Genomic DNA, 17,839 nt, shown 5'->3' with positions numbered 1-17,839 from the left:
AATCGTGATCACGTTGATCATGGGGATGCTGCAACAGTTGTTAAGGGCAAGGGCCAGCCATAAGTCACTTTTTTCAGCCTCATTACAAATGCTTGTAAGTCAAAAACTACCCCTTGGGCCATTTGGAGGCAGTTTGATGAGGCTAGTCATAAAGCATAAAGCTAGTCATAAAGGCCTGCTATGTTGCTGGATGTAACAGAGAGAAGGAATAAACTTGAGGGACAGGAGGAGGAATCACAGCCAAGGCAATGGTCAGATAAAAAAAGTCAGTACGGGGCAGAGATGTAATTTGAGAAAGCACCTCAGACATGATCCTCCTTAGTTTTCATAAAGATAAAGGGTGTGTGTATATGCATTCATACTTCCAGGTTTCTGTTACTATAACTTAATAATTAAAGTAGTATTAGCTTGTGTCTCACTAAATGTCTATTATGGAGATTCTCAATTATCCAGGCCATGGTTGTCCCAAAGGTGCTTTTTGGGGAGGCAACTGGACTTTCTTGGTTTTTTCTGAAGACATTTCACTTCTCATCCAAGAAGCTTCTTCAGCTCTGACTGGATGGTGGGGAATGGAAGGATTTATGTTCCTTGCAGACAGCTGGTCATTTGCATTCTTTTAGAGAGTCATTGGGGCCATTTGGAGGTTTGTCTGTGTCCTCAGGGTCACCTGAGTAGTGCAAATGTGTGTGGAGCCTTCTGTCTACAGGATGTTTCCTGTAATCTGCAATGTTTTCTGGAAATCCGTTGATAATCCCACACCACTCAAAGGGGGTTCATCCCAAAGTGCATAGGGTAAATCCTTCCATTCCCCACCACCCGGTCAGAGCTGAAGAAGCTTCTTGGATGAGAAGTGAAACGTCTTCAAAGAAGAACAAGAAAGTCCAGTTGCCTCCTGAAAAAAAGCACCTTTGGGATAGCTTGTGTCTCTTTGATTTCCAAGTTTGGAGGGCTCACCCTGCCTCCTTTTTTCCTCACGTTCTCTGCTACCCTCCCAAACACATCTAAAATAACTTAACATCCAAATGGAATAAGAGCATTAAACTGAGATCTAGTATTTAAGACTTAAATAATAAGATAGTCTTATTTGTTGTCCTCGTCCTGGTCTTAAATCATTTTGAAAGAGACATTGCAGCAGAGCAAATTATATTACTCGAGGTTCAGATTCAGAAAATAAAGGGAATCCTAATCTGAAAGTAGGGATGACGTCTGGGAAAGCACGATGGTACAGCTAATCCTTGACTTACGACAGTTCATTTAGTGACTGTGCAAAGTCACAACGGTGCTGAAAAAGTTATTTATGACCATTTTTCACACTTACAACGATTGCAGCATCTCCATGGTCATGTGATCAAAATTTGAACACTTGGCAACTGACTCATATTTATGACGGTTGCAGTGTCCTGGGGTCATGTGTGATCAGCTTTTGCTACCTTCTGACAAGCAAAGTCAGTGGGGAGGCCAGGTTTATGCAACAACTGTGTTACTAACTTAAGAGCTTCAGTGATTCACTTAACATCTGTGGCAAGGAAGGTCGTAAAAAGGGGCAAAATTCACTCAACAAATTTTTCACCTAGCAACAGAAATGTTGGGCACAATTGTGGCCATAAGTTGAGGATTACTTGCATTCCCTTCCCGAACTTATGTTGGACATCAAATCTAATCATTTTATGAATCCCATTAACATTGCAGATTTGAAAATGGAAAGGAAAAGATAGTCTTCACAGAATTACAGACACAACAAATGAAACATTCAGAATTTCTTTCTTTCTTTCTTTCTTTCTTTCTTTCTTTCTTTCTTTCTTTCTTTCTTTCTTTCTTTCTTTCTTTCTTTCTTTCTTTCTTTCTTTCTTTCTTAAGAAGCCCCTTTTTACTCAAGACCACAACTAGAGACTTTCTGCTCTACTGGGAAACAGCAGCTGATTCTGAATATTATCTGTAGCATTTCTTATCTTAAGACCATTTCCCCCCCCCAGAAAAATAAGTTTATGTGTCTGTCTATATATTTATATATATGTTATTTACCAGTTAATTGCAATAATACCGTTGCTAACAATTATCATTGCTTTCTATATTCATAAAATAATGAATGAGAAGCAACTGGACTAAAGCAGTGTTTGCTCCTAAAAAACGTGGGCTCCCAACCCAAAAATGCATCCATATAATGAGACAGACTGAAACTCCAACGCAGGCTGTTTTTAAAGAGGGCGAAGAGAATGTGGAAAAATGCTTGCCAGGATAAATTAAAATATATATTTAAAAAAATGAGGAGGGATACATTAACGAATAAAATAAAGATCTGAAGGACATCTTGCATATTTTGATTCAACTAACAAGGAAGGAGGATGCCCGTTGAAGAACATCTGGCCGATGAAGATAGGCAGGTATACTCTTCCACATGGGAAGGTACAAAGGCTACAATCAGTTCTCAGGGTGTTTGGAATGCATTTTATCTAAGAAAAGATAGAGCGTCTGCCAATTAAAGTTGATTTGGGAGCCAGGTAACAGAAAAGGAAAGAGCATTTTGGAAATACTTGGCCTTTACACACAGATCTGTGCAGTTAATCTTCAATTGAGTGGCTGTGGCTTTGAACCACTGATTAATCAATCCTTCCCTTCTGCCTTGTGAAGATGCCAGCGCCATCACTCAGAGCCAAATGTCACCCAGTGAGGTCTTCCCTTTCAAGTCCATTTGAAATCCTAAAGAAATTCTTGACATCCAGGATCACGAAACCTTGATGGTATGGAGAAACCCTGTTTAAAACGGTTCTGGGTACTTATGAAGAGTTTGCCATCTAAGCTAGCTTTTGATGCTTTCCTTTGCCACTTCACTTTAAATCGGAAAGGAGCCAGAAAAACAAACATTTGCAGAGTAATCCATTATTGTCATTTCAGGAACTGTGGAAGTTTTTGATGCGTGCCTAGCTGTTACTTGAATTCTTGGCTTCCTTCATGTAGACGGTTGCTTTAACTCCAGAGATGTGAATTACTCCTTGGTTTGTGAAGCGTAAATTAAAGACGAGAAAGAAGCAAGACCTTTTTTCCCCCTATAGAATAATCTAAATCAGAATTTCATGTAAATCAGAGTGATATCTATATAACTCCATTGTTTTTTAAAAAAAACAACCCAAAGAAAAGCTGAAAAAGCATTTGGCAACGAAAGCCTCCTTGGCAGAATTTTGGGAACATCATTTTTTCACATACAGTTCTTAAAAAATATATCTCCATTTATTTCCTGAAGCATGAGAACATGCCAGTGATGAATGTGGAAGATAGTTCTAACGAAACTGATATCCTGAGTTTTTGATGTACACTTTAATAAATTAAAACAAACCGAACTGCACTATGCTGATATTGCAGTGCAAGCTAGATTCTATGCTCCACTTTTTCCCAGTATAGCTTACGTTATCTTATGTAAATGTGTATTAATTAAAGCACTTTAACAATGTAGAATATTGACCTAATCGGCTATAATGGCTCTTGTGGAGCAATTACTATCTATCACAAGAGAACTACATTTAAAGATTATTTTTCTGGACTGTGCATTATTGGTTTGATGGAGCTTCACTGGTTCTGCAGAGCTGTTACTGCCTATTCTGTAGATAATTCTGGTTTCCTGCCACACTGAGATCCCTGATTGAAATTCCTTTGATCTGTTGTGGCATTTTATTTCCTCAAGGGCAATATTTCAGTACTGTCCTCTAGTACAGGGGTGTCAAATTCAATTTCATTGAGGGCCACATCAGCATTGCGGTTGCCCTCAGGGGGCCGGGTGGGTATGGCCAGGGTGGGCGTGGCTAGAGTGCGTATGGCCTACTGGGTGGGCGTAGCCAGCTCTACATCGTTCGCATCAAGGGTGCCTATGGGGGCCTGGGCAGGAGTGGGACAGATCTGAGGGTCTCTGGCAGAAGGAGGGTCTCTGGGCCGGGGCCAAGGCAGTGGGGGCCGTTCCCTCACTGTTTCCAGGATGGCTTCGCGGGCCACATGAAACCACTTCGCGGGCTGGGTCTGGCCCCCGCGCCTTGTGTTTGACATGTCTGCTCTAGTAGCTTTATAGCGATGTGCATGCATTCACAAGTGTGCTGTGATGAACTTAATATAACCACTTTTACACATGCACAGTGTGTTAGGCCAAAGTGCAACAGTAAAATATCATTAGCAGAATCAGTGGGGTCTATTAAACTGTTATATTCTGATGTAGATCAACAGCATGAGCTAAATTTCTTGATATTCAAAACCTGTAAGGAGAACACTTACCTTAATTGTTACGGATTTATCTCAATTCAACTTTCCCAGTCTAACCTCTTTTAATCATAACCCAACTGGCTAAATTGCCTTGTGGTATGGAAACTCAGAACTATTTAGAAGGTCAGGTGATTCTATAAATAAAGCATCTACTGAGATTTTTGCATTATAAATGGAAGTAAGGTCATCATTGGTCCAAACTACCCGTCTCTCCTAAGACACCAGCTCAAATCTACATAAATAAGAAAACTTTCAAACATTTGCCTAGAAAACAATTTCACATGCCCACTGAATACCAAAGGTCTTCTTGAGCAAGCAATTAATCAATTTTTTGCTATTTTATTTAGAATGCTTATTAGTTGACCTTTGTTTTAGTTTTCCTCTTTCTTTAGTTAATTTTTATTTTATTTTGAAGCCTTGTGTCCTCTCTACATATCTTATTACAGATTGCTTCCTCCCAACATGTCACCTTATAGAAGGGGTCTTCAAACCTGGACTTTTTATGACTTGTGAACTTCAACTCCCAGAATTCCTCAGCCAGGCATGCTGGCTGAGGAATTCTGGGAGTTGAAGTCCACAAGTCATAAAAGGGCCACGTTTGAAGACCCTTCCCTTATAGGGAAGAAGGTGGGTTACATAAAAATGTAATAAACAAAGAAAGAATCAAACACAATTGAAACAGCCTAGTTCTTTCAGCCAGTTTAGGGCTACAGGAACCAGATATGGGCTGCTACTTCTGTAAGACCAGTAGTCATTTCAAAGATGGGATTTGTCCAAATTTTTACAGCTCAGATCTGTATCTCTAAAACTGGACTAGTGAAGTGCTTCTCTTCTCTATTTTTGCCAATGTTCAGACCAGTCCTGTTGTTTATATGTGATAGATGAGATAGCTATATAGAAAGGCAGATATAAGAAAAACACAACAGCTGCTTCAAATGAAACTGGGTAGCACTGCAACAACTTTAGCAGAAAGAGTCACAAAACAAGTTGGTGCTATAGCTTAGTCTTTAGTAAGATTGTGCGTATAAGGTTAATCCACATACACATATTAAACTACGACAGTGTAATCTTTAGGTGATGTGCAGATGGGTTAAACCAACTGTTTTTCAGTTACTAAGTGGACCCAGTACTAAGTGATATTGTTAATCAGTATCTGTTCACAAGGATAATTCATATGAGTTAGATTTTTCAGTGAAGAAGATGAATGGTCTGATTCAATTAATGAATTTCAAATGGACAAGACATTGTAATTGTTTAATCCAAAGCAGTTTTTTTTCTTCTTCTTAGCTATTCCTATTTCTAGAACTTTGCTGTGTTTTACCAAGAATATGTCTAGCTTCATTCATCTTTGGTTTTAAGCTTATCCTGGCACCGGTCCAGGTTAGCACTTAAGTAAGTGATTAAATTTAAGCACATGAGTAGCCACAATGGTTTCAATAGGTTATTCACAGCTTTTAAAGTTAATCTAGTCTGCAGGAATCTAACCAAACCAAACCCTCAAAGACTGCCCTGGGGCCCACATGAAGTGAATGGGAGGGGTGACAAACATCCTAATTTCCTTTTATTTCTGTATGGCACTCTTTTGATAGAGAAACATCTCTTTTCTTATGGCTGTTTATAAACTTTGAAATCCAGGTAACCTGAAAGGAAAGTTGGTCAGTTGCAATGAAAGAATATACACATTGTGCTGTATTTCTGATTACATGTAAGGACCATACACTTAAGGTAATGTTATACCATAGGCTTAGCCACGCTGTACCTCCGAGGCTCATATTTCAATGGGAGACATTCTAATGTCTTTAACATGAGTCTAGCATTAGTGGTTTTATCAGATTAAAGGAAAAGTTTTATGTACCTAAAGGGACTCCATCCGTTGGACCTTGTCATTCATACCATTTGAGCTAAAGCTACTTTTCAGGAATGAAATCTCCCTATTGGTGACGAACAGAAATATGCAACGTGTAAGAAGGTATTAAGAAATACAGTGCTGCAATTCCACAAACCGTGATGGTATAATAAATTCAGAATTCTTGGGCCTTACTGAATTGGATCAGTTGAAAGATGTCACAAACCACGCAAAAAGTCTTTCGTCCTGACGGAAACTTGATATTTAGTTATTTTTGAGATTTATTTCCCGCCTATCTCACCATGAGGCTATTCTGGGCAGCTTTCAACAATAAAATGGAAAAAACATGATAAAAATGTAAACATAACAATAGTACAGGTAGTTCTCGACTTAACAACCATTTGAAGTTACAACAGCATTTGAAAAAAAGTGATTTATGGCTGTTTTTCACACTTACAATTATTGCAGCATCCCCACGGTCATGTGATCAAAATTCAGGATGCATGGTATTTATGAGGGCTGCAGTATCCTGCAGTCACATGATCACCTTCTGCGAACTGCTGACAAGCCAAGTCAATGGGAAAGCCAGATTCACTTAACAACTGTATTACTAAGTTAACAACTGCAGTGGTTCCTTTCACAACTCTGGCAAGAAAGGGCATCAATTGAGCAAAACTCGCCTAAAACTCATTTGTCTTGCTTAGCAACAGAAAGTTTGGGTTCAACTGTGTTTGTAAGTCCAGGAATGCCTGTAAAGCAATGAAGCAATAAAAATAGTCAATGAAAGTACAACAATATGAACTAAATCTCATTTTCATTAATTAATTTAAAGATATGACCGGCAAATGATTATTTTAAAAGGGTCTCAATCGTTAACTGGTCATGTGGCATGTAGCATAGTGTATTCTAGGCCCAGGCAATGGCTTAGCCAGTGTGCAAAGTATATTTTTGCTCTGCCAGTTAGTGAAGAAGTTATACTTAAATTTGTAGGCTTCCAGACAGCAGGCTAATACCGTCCCTGCCGCCATTCCTAATTTATTCACAGAAAGATCAAAATTATTTGGTTCCTTCAACAGGAAAAGCAAAAAGATTGTGCGCAGGTAATTCAAGAAAATTGTCAATAAAATAAAAGGGTTGAAAAATGAGGAAAAGTCCACAATAGCTGCCTTTAGTTGAATACTGTGTTGTGTGCAAGAAAGTTTCCTTCATATATTAAGCTGCCCTCAGATTTTGGAGCAAATGATTCACTATTTATATTCACAAATATTTAGAAATTCCACTTTCTGTATGAAGAAGGGCAGATGAAGTAGTAATCAGAAATATAGCTATCCACAGAAAATACAAAATGTACTATTATTTAATACCAATGTCAAGCCAAAAAAGCAATAATAATATTTCTTTATACTCCTTTAACAATCTACAGTTAATCAAATCCTGCAAGTTTTAATAAAAAACATCCCTACAAGTCCAACATTAATGCATAATTTGAGAAATTTTAAAATAACACACACACACACACACACACACACACACACACACACACGTATAAATAAAATAAAACTATAAAAGAGAGCCAGTTTGATGTAGTGGTTAGTGGTTAAGGCTCCAGGCTAGTAAGTGGGAAATGGTGGGTTCTAGTCTTGACTTAATCATGAAAACTGGCTTGGTGACTCTGGGCCAATTACTCTTTTAGCCCAACTCCTTCCACAGGGCTGCTGAAAATAGTAAGAGGAAGGTATGTTGGATCTGTTTCCTTTGTACTTTGAGTTATTTGTAAAAAATAAAGGCTGGATACAAATAAATAAAAATAAACAAGTAATTTGAATACAGATGAGAGATTGTGCCCATTAGTCAGTAAATCTAGAATAATAAAAATAATTTACAGTGCATATTTCTGATGAAGGGAAGCTATGCCTGGGTTGTCCTGCCTTTGAGGGTCACCCCATGTAGTGAACAGGTAGTTGAGTCTGTAGCTGTAGTACAGTGGACCCCAACCCCCGGTCCATGGACCTGTACCGGGCCGCGGCATGCCAGTAATCAGGCCCCACAAACATGCTATTGACCATCATTCCCAAATTAGAGTAATTTAAATCATTGTAATTTTGTTTGGATGATGCAATTTTTTTAAAAAAACCCCACATAAATTAAAAATGTGGTTGACCTTTCTTTTGGGTCAGACCTTATTTTAAACATCTTTTTTAACAGTATAGAAGAATACTTAAGCTTGGAGACGTTTCTGCAAAGTTTATTTTTACGAGTCTGTGATAAGTGGCTGGGATTTGAAGTTAAGAAGAAGAAGAATGAAAGTTTTAAGGAAATGTGAGCTGCAATGAAATTTGGGAGCCTATTTTTCTAACTGGAACTTGCAGGATATACCATGCAAACTTGATAGGATTATATATAAAAGACGATTAATACATTATCTTCTCCTCCAGGAAGAGCACTTTAGCTATTAGTGAAAGCCTTTCCCCCTTGTTTACATCTAGGAAGTCTCCCCGTCTCCTCCGCTCTCCATTCCGAAGTTTCTTTCTTTATAGAAAGAGAAGGGGGAGGATGCCATAAGATATTAGAAAACAGGATGCAAAATTTGCTGAAGATCAAAGGCAACAGAGGAGGAATAATGACTGCAGCAGCCTTTCGCAACATTGGGAGAAGAACAGGGCAAAGGAAGCAAAAGAGCTTGGTTATTATTCATGATCAGTGAATCAAGGGATAACAATCACAACTACAACCTGAAGAAGTCAAGGGCATGTAACTTACTTATGTCCCAAGGCTGCTATAACTCCTCCGCCCCATTTCAATTATTATTGCTGAATGTGCGTTATTTATGCCTTCTTCCAGGCCTGCACTTTTTCATTATACTTTACGGCTTTTTTTGGCATATACCTGCTTTGTATGCTGTGGCAAATATGTGGCCCTGCACCAGAACAGGGGGCTGGAAGTCTAGGATCAAACATGGCCTTATGTTTCAGCAAAGCCCAGCAGTAAATCATCAGGCAAAAGGTGAAATTACCAATTTGCCTACAATGAATTCTTTTGTAAAAGATAAAATTAAGATACACTTAAGTTAGGAATTTAAATCCCATTAATTTCCACAGGAGAATGCTTGATCGTACGTTAAGCTTTTCTACTGCAGCCTGTTTTAAAAAAAAGTTATAATACTGATTTATGGTAAGTAATTATAAAGGTATTGATGATGGATGTGTCTTTTACTTATATAACTACACAACTCTCAAATCCTATATAGAAACCTGGATGTTGCTGTAAACACTGAAGAAGAAACATTGCAAAATAGCTCTCTTCTGGGTGAACTTCATGATTGATTAAAAAAAGTAAAACACACCAAATGCCCTTTATTTTTTCTTTAAAGCAATTGAAACAGGGACTGGTGACCTGTCTTAATTGCTCCCAGATGAAGATTAGATAGATACAGATCCTGATTTTTTGCTAAGTGTTATTGAGTTACATTTGGAGAACAAGCTATGATGATAGACCTCTATAACACAACATGGAGGACTATTTTTAAAGAATAGTCCTCATTAATCAGAACCATGACAGCCAGTTTCCCTTAATGACCGCGTGATTCACTTAATAATTATGGCAAAAACAATCCTAAAATGGGGCAAAACTCACTGAACAAATGCCTTGCTTAGCAACAGTAATTTTGGACTCAGCTGTGATTGTAAGCCAAGGACTATCTGTATGGTTTTTAAAGGGAAAGAATCTAATATTACAATAGCAACTAGAGGCAATTTTAATGTGCTAATCATTTCCAGGTTTAACTGGAATTTTTAATTTTAGCCTTCATTTTTCTAAATTACAACAGGAGTAAACAACAACATTTAGTCACACTTCTGTGGAGTTACAGCACAGTAGTAGTATTGACCAAGACTGCTTTTTTCCTTTCTTTTTGTAAAAAAAAGAGAAAATTATGAAGAGTTTTTACATAGATTAAAGAAATAAAGAAAAGAGACAAAATAATTAAGATGTGTAGAAAACAATACAGTTAAAGAAAAAAGTAAGATAATGAAAGAAGTGACTTTCACAAAACTGCTAAATTTCAATTACCGTTGGTGGGGAGGAAGCAGTGATTGTGAACAGGATTTAGGGGCATGGTTAAGGCTGTATCTCTTGACTTTTCATAAACTCCTCTGTATATTAGTGGTTTCCAATCTGCTGAACAACCTTGAATCGGTGGGAGCCAGGTGGCATGCACAGCTGATAAAGAAATAAATAAATTTTGACCTAGGATACTAAAAGAAGTAACTACTTTTATACTCCAAGAGTGTAGAATTTTTTTAAACAAAGAATAGATTGTCATGGGTGTCATCTCTGAGGAAGCTAGGAAGGCAAAAGTAAATGGGACCACTGCTAGTTTCTTTGTTTTTTTGCTGTTTTTCCCCCCAACTGCCCTGTCCTTTGTCCGTGACATTAACAAGGAAAAGATTCTTCTCCAGTGTGTAAATCAATCATTTGCAGAATTTTATTCTGTTTTAAATGAACTTACCCAGATAGCAAGTTGTCTGGAAGTTCTAGCCTGCATAATCTCCCTGTCTTGACTCCAAAGGCTACAGTAGACACCGAGAACCTTCATTATATGTGATATAATGGGCATATTATATATAAACATTCATGAAAGAGTTAATTGTAATTTGGATGAATAGATCAAATTAAATTAAATGGAATAACGTATAAAGCAGCTTCAGAGAATAGCCCTGGACTCCTCTTTATATTTGGACATAATGTAATTGTTGATGGCTTGTTCACAGAATTAACTACTGTGAAATGTTTCCATTTAGCACAATCTGAATTATGCAAAAAACATCTTTTGCTGTTGCTCATTGCATAAGAGTTCAGCTGAGGTTACAGTCCTCTGCAGGGTTTCTATTTCCCTAGGACAAACTGAATACATGAATGCCAAACCATTGTTTATTACACTAATACAAAATAAACATTGTGTAACCAATGGAGAACAGAACAGCCAGGGTAAGCCATAGTAAATTTCCATCTGGTCTGGCACCTTGTTTCCAGCAAGATAGATGCAAAAAGCTCACAGCAGGCAGGAAGGGCCCTTGCCCACTCTCCATTCTTATCTACCTCCCTTCCTCCATAAGCAACAGGTATTTGTGAGTCTGCCCCTTATTTTTTATCTGCCCCTTATTTTTCTATTTCTTTCCCCTTGATTTTCAGGGTCTGACTCTCAGATGCCGAACGTGCTCAGTTCCACCTACTTTGTCATTCATCAATGGGAGTGTAGTAGACCAGCAATAGACATGTGTATATACTGTGTTTCCCTGTAAATAAGACCCAACCGGGAAAATAAGCTCTAGCATGATTTTTCAGGACACTCGTAATTATAAGCCCCACCCCAAAAATAAGCTCCAGTTACGATCGTCAGCCAGACGGATGCATTCAGTACCATATTTCCCTGAATATAAGCCCTAATAGGAAAATAAGCCCTAATGCGTCTTTTGGAGGAAAATTAATATAAGACCCTGTCTTCAGGGAAACATGGGTATCTGCTATGCTGAAGTTATACAGCCCTCCAAATTCAAGGGCAAAAATGGTTTTGGAGAGTAGAGGGTGTAATGTTAGCACCCAGCTTCAGAAACACACCCTTCCCTGCTTTTTTTTCCTTGGGAACTTGCCATCCTGATGTATTTTTAAGGTGTTAAAAACTGGCAGGTTGGTACCTACATGTACTCATAATACACCTTTTTCCCAAGATCTGTAAGATTATGTAGCCCTAATCTTTATTTAGGGACGCGGTGGCTCAGTGGGTTAGGACGCTGAGCTTGTCGATCAGATGGTTGGCAGTTTGATGGGTCAAATCCTGAGTGCTGTGTAACAGAGTGAGCGCCTGTTACTCATCCCAGCTTCAGCCAACCTAGCAGTTGGAAAGCACGTAAAAATGCAAGTAGAAAAATAGGGACCACTACGGTGGGAAGGTAACAGTGTTCTGTGCGCCTTTGGCGTCTGGTCATGCCGGCCACATGACCATGGAGACGTCCTAGGCTTTTAAACGGAGATGAGCACCAGCCCCTAGAGTTGGAAACGACTAGCACGCATGTGCGGGGGAAACTTTACCTTTACCTTTAATCTTTATTTTTGTCAAATTAAGGCAAACTTGGCTATTGCTCTTTAGCTAACAACTATTAGAATGCAAGAAAATAATCTGGCCATCCCAGTTTGTATGCCGTAGACTTACAACCATAATTGGGGCCAGAATTTTGGCTGCTAAGCAATGAGGTTGTTAAGTGAGCCATACCCAATCTTATGATCTTTTTTTTAACCACAGTTGTTAAGTGAATTGTGCAAGCCTTAAGTGTATCCTGCTTCCCCCATTAACTGCTTGTTGGAAGCTGGCTGGAAAAGTTGCAAATGGCAATTTGGGATGCAGCCACTGTTGTAAATAACACACCTATTGCCAAGTGCCCAAATTTTGATCATGTGACGATTGCAGATGCCAGGTCAGTGCAAGGATTGGTCATAAGTCACTTTTTTACAGTAGTGTTGTTGTAACTTTAAACAGTCGCTCAATGAGTGTATTGTTAACATTTATACCACTGATATACTGTTATCTGACATGCTGGCTGAGGAATTCTGGGAGTTGAATCCACAAGTCATAAAAGGGCCAAGTTGGAAGACTCCTGATGTAAGGGATATATTCTTTGGTTTAAAATCAACTTCATTGACTCACCCAATTCACATCCAGGCAAAATGGGTTGCATATAAGTTGAATGAATGAATGAATGAATGAATGAATGAATGAATGAATGAATGAATGAATGAATGATTCTCGTATTCTAACCATGGAAAAAATACTGTATCTGTTTCCATTTTCTCTATGTATGAATCACTTTATGCATAGCACATCTGTCACAGCATATTCCTCTCATTTAGCCACATTTTTTTTATTGAAAAGTTTTATCATACATTTTATCTTTAACAAACCCCCCTACCCCTCCCCTATCCCTCCCTCCTTACCCCTCCCCCCCCGACTTCCCAGAGCTAAGTACAAGGTATAAAAAACAAAAAAAAAGAATCATAAACAACCATATGCTAACAACCATAAACTCTAAAATCTATCACTCTCTAGCTCATATAGGATAACTACAAACACTATTACTATTAAATATAAAAAAAAAGAAAAAAGAGAAAAAAGGAAGACTTATTCAAATGCTACATAAAACTTTTTAGTCCCATATTTGTTCTGGATATACTCAATCCATTTTCTCCACTCCATAATATAACGTTCTTGCGAGTGATCTTTCAAATAAGCCGAGATCTTTGCCATCTCTGCCAGGTCAGAAACCTTTAAAGTCCATTCTTCTATAGTCGGCAGTTCCTCCTTCTTCCAATATTGACCTATTAAGAGTCTTGCTGCCGTAATTAAATTCAACATCAACTTAGTGTCCACAACTGTTGCATCTGTAATTATTCCCAACAAAAAAAGTTGCGGACAAAACTTTATCCTCTGTTTAAAAATCTTCTGCATGTTCCACCAGACTTTTATCCAAAAAGCCTTAACCTTTTTACAAGTCCACCATATGTGAAAATATGTTGCGTCTTCGTCACCGCACCTCCAACATTTAGGCTGATAATTCGGATACATACTTGCAAGCTTTTTAGGATCTAAATGCCATCTATAAAACATTTTATAAAAATTCTCTCTTAAATTTTGAGCTTGTGTAAATTTTACGTTCCTCACCCAAATCCTTTCCCACGTATCCATTGTAACAACTTCTTGGATATTTTGGGCCCATTTAATCATACAATCTTTAACAAGCTCTGTTTCTGAGTCAATTTCTATCAATGCAAGATATATCCGTTTGATATGTGCTGGACCCTGATTTCTAATTTGCTTTATCAAATTTTCATCAGTCATTGTAAAACCAATTTTCTGGTCTTCTTTCCACCTGGCTCGTAGCTGAGTATATTGAAACCAATTTTGAACAACCTTCTCCTCTCGCAAGAGGCTATATGATTTCAAACTCCAGACATTTCTTTCCAAGCTCAGAATCTCCTTGTACGTAGTCACATCATGTTTGAAACCAGCATGTATATTTTCTATTGCGTGTTTTGGAATTGCCCACAGTGGTATCTTACAATCTAGCTTATGTCTATACTTCTTCCAAACTCTCAACAATGCCTGTCTTTGAATATGCACTCTAAACACATTGTCTACCTTCTTGTCATACAACAAATATGCATGCCAGCCAAACAACAAATCATGGCCTTCAAGATTTAATAATCTCTCTTGTGTCAAATTAATCCAATCACTTATTCCTACTAATGCAGCAGCTTCATAGTATAGTTTAAGATTGGACATTTTAAGACCACCTCTCTCACGAGTATCCTGCATAATCTTAAGTTTAACTCGTGGCCTTTTCCCTGCCCAAACAAATTTATTGATACCTCACTGCCATTCCTCCAAATTAGAATCTTTCTTAAGAATCGGTATCATTTGAAATAAAAATAGAAATTTAGGCAGGACGTTCATTTTCACTGCTGCGATCCGTCCCAACAAGGACAATTGCAATTTTTCCCAACTCTCCAATTCTTTTTGAATATTCCCCCATAGTTTCTCATAATTATTTTTATATAACTTTGTATTAGAGGGCGACAAAAGCACCCCCAAATATTTAACCCTTTTAACAATCTCAAATCCAGTTAATCCTTCTAAGAGAGCCTTTTGCGAAACTGTCATATTTTTGGCCAGAATTTTGGTTTTCTGTATATTAACTTTAAATCCAGAAACCTTCCCGTATTGTGTTATTATCTCCATCAGGTCCACAACAGAGTTCTCTGGCTGGGTCACTGTAACAACCAGATCATCTGCGAATGCTCTCAATCTATAATCCTGATCTCTAATTTGTATACCCTTAATTTTTTCCGAATTCCGTATTTTAACCAATAATATCTCTAATGTTAACACAAATAACAAGGGCGATAACGGACACCCTTGCCTTGTGCCCTTCTCAATATTACATACTTCTGTCAGACTATTATTAACTATAATTCGGGCAGTTTGTTTTTGATATAATGCCCTAATCGGTTGTAAAAAATTTTCCCCAAAATCCATTTTATCTAAAACTTTCATCAAAAATTGCCAATTCAATTGATCAAAAGCTTTTTCAGCATCTAGAAAAATTAGCGCCGCAGGGATCTGGTTGTTCCTTTCCAAAAACTCTAACACATCAACTATATGCCTCACATTATTTTTCATTTGCCTACCACTAATAAACCCCGTTTGGTCCCCATGAATCACCTGTTGCAGAACCCTCATCAGCCTATTAGTCAACACCTTAGCAAATATCTTGTAATCTGTATTTAAAAGCGATATCGGTCTATAATTTTTAACTTGAGTAGCATCTTGGTCTTCCTTCGGAATCAAGGAAATAAAAGCTGTTCTCCAAGACGGTGGCACCTTTCCCCCCCTCTGGATTGTCTGGAACAGTTCCTTTAACGGTTTCATCATCTCTAATTGTAAATTTTTATAATAAGCCGCAGACAAACCATCCGTACCTGGTGCTTTATCCATCTTCAATTCCTTAATTGCTGTGAGAATTTCTTCTTCTGTAATTAATTGATTAATCCCCTCTTTTTGTACTTGCGTAAGAACCGGGATGCTAGCATTCTCCAAATATATATCAATGTCTTTTTCATTAATCTTCTCCTTAGCATATAATTTAGAATAAAAATCCACAAAAGCATCCTTGATAAGGTCCTGTTGAAACACAACCCTTCCTTTATGCTCAATTTTATCTATATTAGAAGCCCTTTGCTTTTTCCTCAATCTATAAGCTAACCATCTACCTGGTTTGTTGGCGTTGCAAAAGGTATTATGCCTGGCAAACCGCAAATTGGTTACCACTTGGTCAGCCATTAATTTATCAAATTGTCCTCTTAACAGTTTAATAGCCTCCTTAATCTTCACATCCTCTGAATTCAAAATCAAAGCCTTTTCTTTTTCCTTTATTTCATTCTCCAGTTCTTTCCTCCTAGCTTCCACAGCACGTCTATGTTTATTATTCATATATATCAACACCCCTCTCATATAGGCTTTACTAGCATCCCAAACCATGTCCATAGAGGTGCCCTTATTCATATTCATTTCAAAAAAATCCTTCATCCGCTGTTTGCATTCTTCCACATTTCTCTGATTTCTAAACAAATTCTCATTTACGCGCCACGAGCGCCTATCTCTATTCTCCTTATCAATCTCTAGCCAAACTGGGCTGTGATCAGAAATAGTTCTTGCACAAATCTTCACCTTCTTAGTCCTTAAAAAAAATCATTAGTCAACAAAATAAAATCGATCCTAGAAAAAGATTGATGTCTGTCAGAAAAAAAAGTATAATCCTTTTCCTGCAAATGTCTCTCGCGCCAAATATCTCGCAGTTCCAAGTCATCCTTCATTTCAAAAAAGGATTTAGGCAGTCTAGCATGACTTGGGACGCGCTTAAAAGCTCCAGCCTTGTCCATCTGTACATCCAAAACACCATTCCAATCCCCCATAAAAATAAAAGATTTATAATCCAACTGGGTAAGCTTTGTATGAAGTAAGCTAAAAAAGTCAGCTTGTTGTTGATTAGGAGCATATAATCCAACTAAAAGCGTCTTTTTACCTTCTAGCAGCAGCTCTATCATAACGTATCTTCCATGCTTATCTGCTTCAATTAAGTCTGCTGTTAAAGCACTTTTAACATAAACAACCACTCCATTTTTCTTATTCATTGCAGAAGCAACAAATTGCGTACCCAACCTTGAGTTCGATAAATACTTTTGATCCACAACCCTAATATGCGTTTCTTGCAAACATATAACATCTATCTTGAATTGTTTTAAATATTGAAAAACTTTCTTCCTCTTCTGTGGTGAATTTAGTCCATTAACGTTCCAAGTTAAGAATTTAGTTGTCATGCATATCATCCCAAAGCTCTTGAAGCACTGCTTTGATAGGACTGTCTTTTTTAGGCCGTGCTCCTCCCACTGCTTGGCTGTAAGTACGTTGTGGAAGTTCCATAGACTTCTGCTGATCTTGTTCTTTTATTTTTTTTGATCGTTTTAAAGCAGCACGCGTCACCCTCTGCTCTCTAGGATCATCCAAAGAAGTTATAGCTTGATCTCCTCCAGCACCGTTCTCCTCTGTCTGTCCATCTTCAGCCTCTTGATGTTCTCCTTCTCCAGATCTCTTTGCAGCTTCCAAAAGTGATAATGGGGTTGCTTTTAAAACGTTATTGTAAAAATCACGCGCCTGCATCACAGTAACCAGACGGTACCTTTTACCTTCATGCATCACCATCAACCCAACTGGAATCTCCCATCTGAACCTTATATCTCGTAGCTTGAGCTCTTGCACAAGAAATGTAAAATCCTTCCTTCTCCTTAAAATCTTTGGAGGAATTTCTTTTAGAACCAAAACTTCTTGATCAGCAATCACAACTTTAGAATCATAGGCAGCTTGTATAACTTCATCTCTAATTTCCCTCTTTGCAAAATAAACCACCACATCTCTAGGCAGCTTTCTCTGTCTAGCAATCCATGAATTCACACGAAACACTTTATCCATGCCTCCCTTTATTTCAGATGCTGGCTGATTCAATACCACTTCCAGAGCCTCAGAAATCAGCTGCTTTAGATCTTCCTTAATATTCTCTTTTAAGCCTCTGATTCTAACAGCAAACTGCATCTGGTAATATTGGGCAAGACTCAATTCTCTGTCCATTTTGTCTCTTAAATCTTCAT

The 17,839-nt window shown here is 38.0% G+C and overlaps 1 protein-coding gene across 1 annotated transcript in view; it reads left to right on the top strand.

Annotated features, from left to right (window-relative positions):
- The window catches only part of TM2D1 (TM2 domain containing 1), a 56,819-nt gene extending 53,210 nt beyond the window's left edge, over positions 1–3,609 (top strand). The window contains exon 9 of the transcript XR_014025860.1: positions 2,893–3,609. The gene's annotated coding sequence lies outside the window, so the exon portion shown is untranslated. The remainder of the gene's footprint in view (positions 1–2,892) is intronic.
- Positions 3,610–17,839: the final 14,230 nt, after the last annotated feature.

The sequence above is a fragment of the Vipera berus genome (genome assembly GCF_964194415.1).
Source record: "Vipera berus genome assembly, chromosome: 3".
Classification (NCBI taxonomy): Eukaryota; Metazoa; Chordata; class Lepidosauria; order Squamata; family Viperidae; genus Vipera; species Vipera berus.
Note: the sequence above shows the minus strand (reverse complement) of the source record. Positions and strands in the feature narration are given on the sequence as shown.